An 8,449-nucleotide genomic window follows, 5' to 3' on the forward strand; every position below is an offset into this window, starting at 1 on the left:
AAAAGTATGGTCTTACAACAATGCATATGCCTTCACCTAGTACTACATCATATTATACACCCCCTACACAATTGCAAAATTTCGGCAACACCCGTCTATCATTGCCGAAAGAATCTAAAAGCATTGGGGGGCAGTCATATCCAGAGTGGGCTGAAATTGAGAAAAAGCTTAAAGCTAATTTTGCCGCTCGCCGTCAGAAAAAAATAGAAAAGGAATTGGCTCAGATAAAAGAAGCATTGCCAATTGGTAGTATCAATGAAAAGAAGGATGATTCGGAACATGAAAGTGCTTCGGTTGAAAAAGCCGAATCAAGTAGTATATATTTCGAATCCATCAAATCCAAAGAGGCAAGCATTATTGAGAAAGGGCATGGCAAGCATAGCAAAACAACCATGCTTGATTTTTCTAAAGTTAATGGAACCTACTTCCTGCCCTATGAGTTCCGTGCCATTGACAAGCCTCAAGGACAAGAACAGGTAGCCGAACAAAGTTCGGCTGACATGGATCTTCAAAGCAATGATGCACGGAATCAAGAAAAAGATGATGACAAGGTGTTGGGGAGCCATCCAAAGACGGAGCAAGATGTTCTTCAAGTGGCACCACCATCATGCTCTCCCAACATATTTTAAGAGGTATGCATAGCGAGTAATTTACCTATTTTTAGATTTGGTCAGAACTTTATTGTTGATGCATCTATTAGAAAAATCCTCATAAGTAATTTTGAAAGATCAGTGAAGAAGGGTAATTTACTTGTTAGCAATAAAATTGTTACGGAACATATCGGTCAACCCATTGCGCCATTTATAAAGACCGATAATGACTTATTGTTACAGCCAAAGCTTTCCGTGTTTCTCTGTCTAAATTTCATATCTAGTTGGGTAGCTTTGCTTATTTTGTACTTGGCTTGCACTTAGTCTCAACTGAGACATGTATGTTATAAATATCCTCGTTTCAGAAATTTAAAGCCAAGGTTAAAATCTTTTGGGAAAACCGATGCTAGTATAGTTTCTTATTTAAGGACATCGGAAAATGAATGCGAAAGAGAATTCATAGTCGAATGGGAGGATGCCAAATCTGAACCATTCGTTTGCTTAACTCCAAAGCCGTTCTCACAAAAAGATCGGCTAGAAAACAAAAGGTATACCTTCGATTCAAGCATGTGTGATCAAATATTTGATTTGTTGCTAAAAAATAATTACATAAGAATTCTTGATCACCATGTCAAGCCATCAATCCAAGGACAAATGTATTGTAAGTTGCATGATTCGTTCAAGCATAGTTTTGAGGATTGCAATATGTTTCGTCAAATAGTTAAATCGGCCATTGATAAAGGATGATTGAAATTTGTTGAGACACCAAAAGATGACCAGTCTATTCCGATTTGTCTTGATGGCAGAAAGTTTTTGCATCGGCTGCTTCAAGCTGATCCATTGAAAGAGAAGGTAAAAACTGCAGGTGATGGGATTAAGCTTTCAAATAAAGAAGTTGTTGAAGATTATAATGAACATAATCTTGAGTGCGAGAATTCCATCGAAGCTACAATGGAGATGCCAAGGACTGGGGGGCAGCAAGCAAATCTAATGATCGATGAAAGAAAACAAAAAGAAAACAAAGGCCGAAATAAGCGCAAGTGTAAGAGATCAAAGATCACCTTCGCTGAACTATTGGATAAATATCAAAAGAAGAGTGAAGAGAAGAATACTTATCGTCCGAATCATGCAAAGAAACCAAGATCACCCCCAAGGCGCAAATATAAGGATCGTTATTGGCAAAGTGAGAATTTGTATGCAACATATTCATATCCTTATTTTGGGCCGCCAATGCCAATGCCGTGGATGCCTCCCTATGCTCATGTAGATCCATATCTATCATGGGACATGTATGATACAAGGGCACATTCTCCATCTTATTTTATACCATCTCACCAATATTATGCAGCTCCGAGAAAAACAACATTTGAACAATCACATATTAAATACCGTTTCAATCATAAGGAATCGGTCCGGAGCTCAAGGAAGAAGAAAGAGGTAGTCAAACAAGTTTACCGCGTTAAAAGAGATGGTCGTAAGAGTGCTACTTCAGATTTAATCTCAAATGAAAAAGAGCCAATGAAAGTATCGACATTGGCTATTACAGGCAATGAGATGAAGCAATCAATTGTTAAGAGTCAAAGTGCCAAATCTGAAGAAAAGAAGTTGAGAGTGCACAAGGTCAAAAAAGAATTTCCATTGGTCAAAATAGAATCACAGCCGAGATGCCCACTCGGCTTATCGTATTGGCAAAAGAAGGAATTACAAAATCTTAGTGCACAAGAGCTGAGAAATAGGAACATGGCATGGGTTCCCAAGAGTATCAATCAAAACAAAAACGATGTGCATGCTTCAATTGCAACAAGTACAATAAAAGTGAAGAAAGAGAAGGATGGAAGCAACAAACAATTAAGTCGAAGGTGTGCATCACAACATCAAAATCTTCGGTTAGCACATCATCCATTTTCTTCAACAATGCCATTGATGCCTTTGCCATGGAATTCATCCACAGGTATGATCAGTTACCCTCCATGGACTTATTTTGATCCATGGATGCAACATAATTTTCTATATGATGACAGAGTATTACCAAATCACTATACATTTGGTTAATTACATTTTTGTTGCTAAGACAAAGGGGCCGAAGTATTGTATTGCTATTTTATTTGTTTATTTCGGCTATACATGTTTTAATGGATGAATTCTACATGAACCTCATGGTAATGGCCGATACGTAACTATCGTCCTAAGAAACTATCTGATCATGGCCGGTGTGGAATTCTAACATCGTCCTTAGTTCAATTGGAACCGAGACAAGGTACATGTTAAGTGATATTAGCTTTGTCTCTCTAGTACTATGGAGATTATATTTTGATGGTTTAATTTGTAGCAATGGGCAAAGTGTTGGTGTTGTTTATTTATCTCCATATGGAGCTAGTTTGTGAAGCCTCATGTCGCTTAAGATATTTTTGCACAATGATCAAAGACGAATATGCATTGTTATTCGGATTGGAGCTTTGCCTTGCTATAGGTGCTATACATATTGAGGCTTCCGGTGATTCATTATTAGTAGTACAACAAATATCCAAGGGTTATCAATGTTTTGACGAATCACTTATAGTTTATCTTTTGGTATGACTAGATGCAAGATTTACTTTGGGTTGCTTTAAAATTGTTCATATATCTAGACATGACAATTTGAAAGAGTTGGCACAGCAAGCATTCGGCTACTATTTTAATCAATGTATTGCATTTCTCTCAATAGCCGATGCTTCGTCTTGTCAACATAGGTAAGGCCGAACCGAAGTCCACAGCTTCGGCCACTAATGAAATTTTTATGCTGGCGAAAGTAAGGATTGGAGAAAGTTTATTGTTGATTATCTACAAAATCCTAGCAAAAGGGTGAACAATATGGTTCGAAGGATGACATTGAGATACATGTTTATGGAACATTATCATCGGATTGTTAATGAAGTTGAGAAGGTTTCGCCCAAGTTTGCATCAAGCATTCAAAAATGATAATGGCCGATATATAATTATCGCCCTAAGCATATAAATGGCCGATGGAGTGTTGACATCGTCCTTAGAACCAACACGGTACAAATTATTTTTCGGCACACTAGCTTTGCCGAAAAACAGGGGGGCATGTGTTGACGCTCAAAAGTGGCACGATTATAAAGAGTAGCTTGAAGCTATGTCAAGATTAATTCAAACATATTATTGAAAGTCACCATGAGATGGCTCTCTTCGAGAAGATCAAGATGGATATGAAGATGGCCCAAAACAGAGCTCGGATGCAAAAGTTATGACAAGCTCAGAGATGCTCATGTTGATATCAGATTAAAGAATGGCTTGAAACTCAATTAAGGTGGCCGCAAATGGAAAAAGTTTCAACATGAAAGTTGTGCGTCTCGTCGAAGCGGTTGATTTTGATATAAGAAATGTCTCAATCGGAGTTCGTATGCAAAAGTTATAGCCATAAATGCGCGGCTGCATCAGGATGGCCGGACACTCCGGGAATGATCATCCGGGTTTTGAGTTTCTCCGAGGATAGCTGGACACTCCGGGGATGTTTGTCCGGGTTTCGGATTTTTCTGCTGCAGACTTCGGAAAACAGCCGAAAACTCCCCCAAGATGGCGTCTGATCAAAAAACGTTCAACATGAAAGTTGTTCATCTCGTCGAAACAGTCAAGATTGCTTTTGGGCTCGTTTCCATCCGTGGTCGTTTACCACCTCAAACGTGGCCCGCAAGTTCCAGCCAGTTTAAACCGAACAGTTTTGGAAAGCTCGGACAAAACCAATCCGAATTTAACTAGAGTTTTGGACGTGAATCCAAGCCTTTCCTTGCACGGGAAGTCCAGCCGCCTCTTATAAACCTAAGGGGTGACGGCCGATTGAATAACACACAATCGAACAAATCATCTACCACTTTTTATCTTTTATCTTTTCTCATTAACCCTAGTTCTTCTTCTTCCTCGTTCTTCGTCTGTTCTTCTTGTTGCAGGGCGGCGAACATCGAGGCCCTAGGGGCGATCAGGTCGACCTAGGGCAACCCATAGTCGCCGCGCGCCCAGACGGGGTCCCTCCCGGACGTGTGGGGTTTCGGGTCTTCAAAAGAGCTCGCCGGATTGTCTTGCGTATCGCGCTTCCGGTGAGCCTCCTTTGGCGACGTGTCCTGCGTATCGCGCTCGACGCCGAGGGTACACGGTGACGTGTTCGTGTGCGAACAGAGGGGAAACGTCCGTACATAATGACTGTAGTCATCAAGGATCACAAGGTAAAACTGCCAGAAATGCTCATAAGGGGAGAAGTCCATACATCTAAGTGGGGCATCTGAAAGGGAAAATGCATACAGCTATCTGAAGACTGAAAGGGTAAACGCCCATGTTTGCCTAATCGACAGGCTCGGCAGTGATGCGGTGACGACTTCCTGAAACTGAAGCAGAGGTGGGAGGCGATCTGCTGAACGGCCGCCGCCCCCGGGTGCCCAAGGCGCTGGTGCAGTAGCTCGACAGTGGCCACACCGGCGAAAGGGCGCGAAAGCAGCGACGACACAGGCCCCACCCGACACAAATCACCGGTGGAATCACAGTGGATGATCCCCGTTCTAGTTTGGATGTCCTTGACAGAAAATTCAAACAAGTCAAACTCTACAGAAACTGGATTGTCACGACATAGCTGACAAACAGAAAGAAGGTTTTTGATTAAAGAGGGAAAGGCAAGCACGTCACGGAGCTGAATTGGTGAGGTACCAGAGATAAGAGAACCAATATCAACATGAGTAATCGGGAGATGCTCACCGCTACCAACGATGATATGCAAGGGAGAGGAGGGATGAAAGGAGTGGAGAGTACCGGTGTTGTTGAACGTGTGGGAGGTCGCGCCCGTGCCAGTCAGAGGAGCTGCCTAACGAGGAGGGGCCAGCCGTGGCGCGGTGCAGCACCGCCTGGAGGGACGTCATGTCGAGCGGCTGCGCAGACAGGTGCGCGGCAGCGGGAGGCACAGCATAGTATGGCAGGGGGCCGTAACCCGGCGGAGGCCCATAGCCGTAGGCGCCAGGCAGCGGCGCGGAGGGAGTGGCATACATGGCCTGTTAAGGAGGCGTGCCAGGGCGCAGACCGAGCACACCGGAGCCGGGGGCGCGCCAAGGAACGGGCCAGGCCTGCACAAGGCCAGTCCATGAGTTGGCGCCAGGCGCCGGCGCAGGAAGCCCAGGGAGACGCGGCGGTGAGGGGGCGGCAGATGGCCCTCCATTGTGGTTGTAGCCACGTCCACGGCGACGCTGGCGCCCATGGCCGCGTGTGGCAGAGCCATCGGGCATGGCGGGCGAAGGAGGGGGCAGGAGCGCGACCGGAGAGGGCGCGGCGATGCCACGCACGGTGACGAGCGTGTGCGTGCCCTGGATGCGCGTGGCCTGATCAGTGCGGTGTTCCTCGAGAAGGAGGAAGGAGTGCGCCTGGAGGAATAAGGGGAGCGGCGTACACGAGGTAATGTGGGGATGGTGCCGTGGAACTGCCGTCCGAGCCCGCTTGGGAGGTGGAAAACCTGCTGCGGCTCCGACACGGGCTGCCCCAGATCACGCAGCTGATCGGCGTAAGTCTTGAGCTTGGTGCAGTACTGCATGATGGTCATATCGCCCTGCATGACGGCGTGGTACTCGGCGTCGATGTAGACGGCCTAAGCGAGCTGGTTGTCCCGGAAGATAGCGTCAATCGCCATCCACACAGTGAGGGCGGTGTCCTCTTCCTGCATGACGACGTCCAGGAGCTCGGGGGAGACGGTTGTGTTGAGCCAGTGGACGACAGCGTGATCCGCCATCGCCCACTCGAGGTCGTCGAAGCGCGGCAGGGCCTCGGCATCGACGTGGTCGCGGAGACTGAACATGCTGATACTGAACATGCTGATCGCCGTGTCGAAGTGGCGGCGCCACTGCGCGTAGTTGCCGGGTGACGGCAGACGCAGAAGCGTATGTGGTCGCGGAGGCGTCGCCAGGAGCAGCGGAAGAAGGATCCGGGACCGGAGCAAAGGGGTTGATCCTGTCAGAATCATCTGATGCCATGCATGATAGTGAGAAAGTAGGAGAAGGATGGTTAGGGAATCAACACACACTCCATTAGGCTCATCGGCCGGGCTATATATACAGTTACAGAGACCACGCCTGAGAGGGAGATCGTGTGCCACTACCACCATCGTGCGCTACCCACGCACGCACACACGACGCGTACACCCTTGACATAAACACAGGCTGTACACGTATAGTCTAACACAAATGTCTAACGCAAACCCACCCATTCGTGGAAGACCAAAAATTTCCGCTGCACACCCACGAACATGTTGCAGGAAGGAGATCGCAGGAATATAGGATTACCTAACAGACAATGCGCCGACCCGAAGAGGGAGTTGAATTGATGCCGCTCAACGATGCAGCTGTAGTCGTACACCTCCCTCAGTCGCCGTACGACTCCTTGATCAATCCCACAAACGATTCATCCTAACATACACTTACACCACCGAGGTATCCACACAACAGCCGGTGGCGAACTGGTCCAACCAATAGTGGCGGCAGGGTTTATCCAAACCCTACGGCGGAACAACTGGTCCAACCAATAGTGCCTTGCCCTATCTGATTGCCGGCCCTACCACTGAAACAACTCTTCTGAATCAACATCGCAATATCTCTGTGCAGGTGACCTGCCTAAAATCTTAAGAGTCTGTGACCATACAAATATTCAATTGTTGCTACAGCATCCAACACTACATGCCTATCGTAATGCAATTCCTAAATTCAGGCTTGAAACATCCTGCCGCGAGCTTGACCATCAACTGGAGGCGCAAGTGCACAACAGATGCAGTGTTCTTCCCAAGAGTTCAACATACACAGCTAGAAAATGCCCCGACCATCGTTTAAGACCTCAGAGGGCATCTCGAGCAGCAATCCTGCAAACGATTGCCTCTGGCAATGTAGATATTGATAGTTCCTGTGAAGTTATTTTGTATTGCTGCCAGTAGGGAAAAAGGAAATTCGGTCAAGGAAAAGGGAAAATAAAATAATTATGATACTCAAGAGTCATATAGCTAGTGTCAAGTTCAGCTAAATAAACCTTCAGAATCTTTGGTTGGTCTGCTCTAGTCTCCAATTCCGATAGATCAATCTCGGTTCCGTTGATAAGCTTTTCCAGTGCTTTCATCTACGATGTAACCATTTCAAACTTAATGCTTGTTTGAATTCCTCCAACCAGAATCATAATGACTCACACAAATGCATAAGGAATATAAATGCCATGAAGCTGAGAGCACCACGTACAGTAACACTACTTGTTCAATGCATCTCATAGTGCTTCTGACAGATTCAGAGTAGTCTGCATTGAGCAGGAGAGGGAGATGAGCCCCATCAGTTCTTCATAAAATGTTTGCAGGCATGTTGTGCACTTCTTCCACACTGCTAGCGCATTACTAGGACAGGTGATTCTAGTATATTATGATCAAACATCTATGCAAGACGCTTGCATTTCAAACTGCTCCTGAGGGACACTATCCCGCATCTTGCCTGCTCATGGATTCCACAGGCAGTTTAAAAGGTTGACCTATTTGGGAATCTCCGGATCTATGCTTATTTTCAACTCCCCGAAGCGTTTCGTCGCTTGCTACGCCCTTCCTCGTCTCTGGGTGCCTAGGTATCCACCGCAAGCCTTTCCTCTTTTGAACCTCGCCATTAACGTTAAGGCTATGCCATCCTAAGGTGCTACTAAATGGAAGGATCTTATCAACGTCCATGAATGTGAAATCATAGATCGAACTGCCGAATTGGCAAAATTCGGTGCTATCGCTATAATAGTATCCGCTAAGTTCACGGGCTGGAGATAAGCGGACTCGAACCGCTGACATCCGCCACAGGGTAAACCACCGCCTCTCAGGCCTC

The 8,449-nt window shown here is 46.0% G+C and overlaps 1 long non-coding RNA gene across 1 annotated transcript; it reads right to left on the minus strand.

Annotated features, from left to right (window-relative positions):
- Window positions 1-7,184: 7,184 nt before the first annotated feature.
- LOC123064655 (uncharacterized) lies at window positions 7,185-7,924 on the minus strand. The gene is made up of 2 exons (XR_006430755.1): window positions 7,632-7,924; window positions 7,185-7,529 (listed from the first exon to the last, which is right to left on the minus strand). It is a non-coding gene; the product is annotated as an uncharacterized lncRNA (long non-coding RNA).
- Between the last annotated feature and the right edge of the window lie 525 nt (window positions 7,925-8,449).

This window comes from Triticum aestivum, chromosome 3B (genome assembly GCF_018294505.1).
Source record: "Triticum aestivum cultivar Chinese Spring chromosome 3B, IWGSC CS RefSeq v2.1, whole genome shotgun sequence".
Classification (NCBI taxonomy): Eukaryota; Viridiplantae; Streptophyta; class Magnoliopsida; order Poales; family Poaceae; genus Triticum; species Triticum aestivum.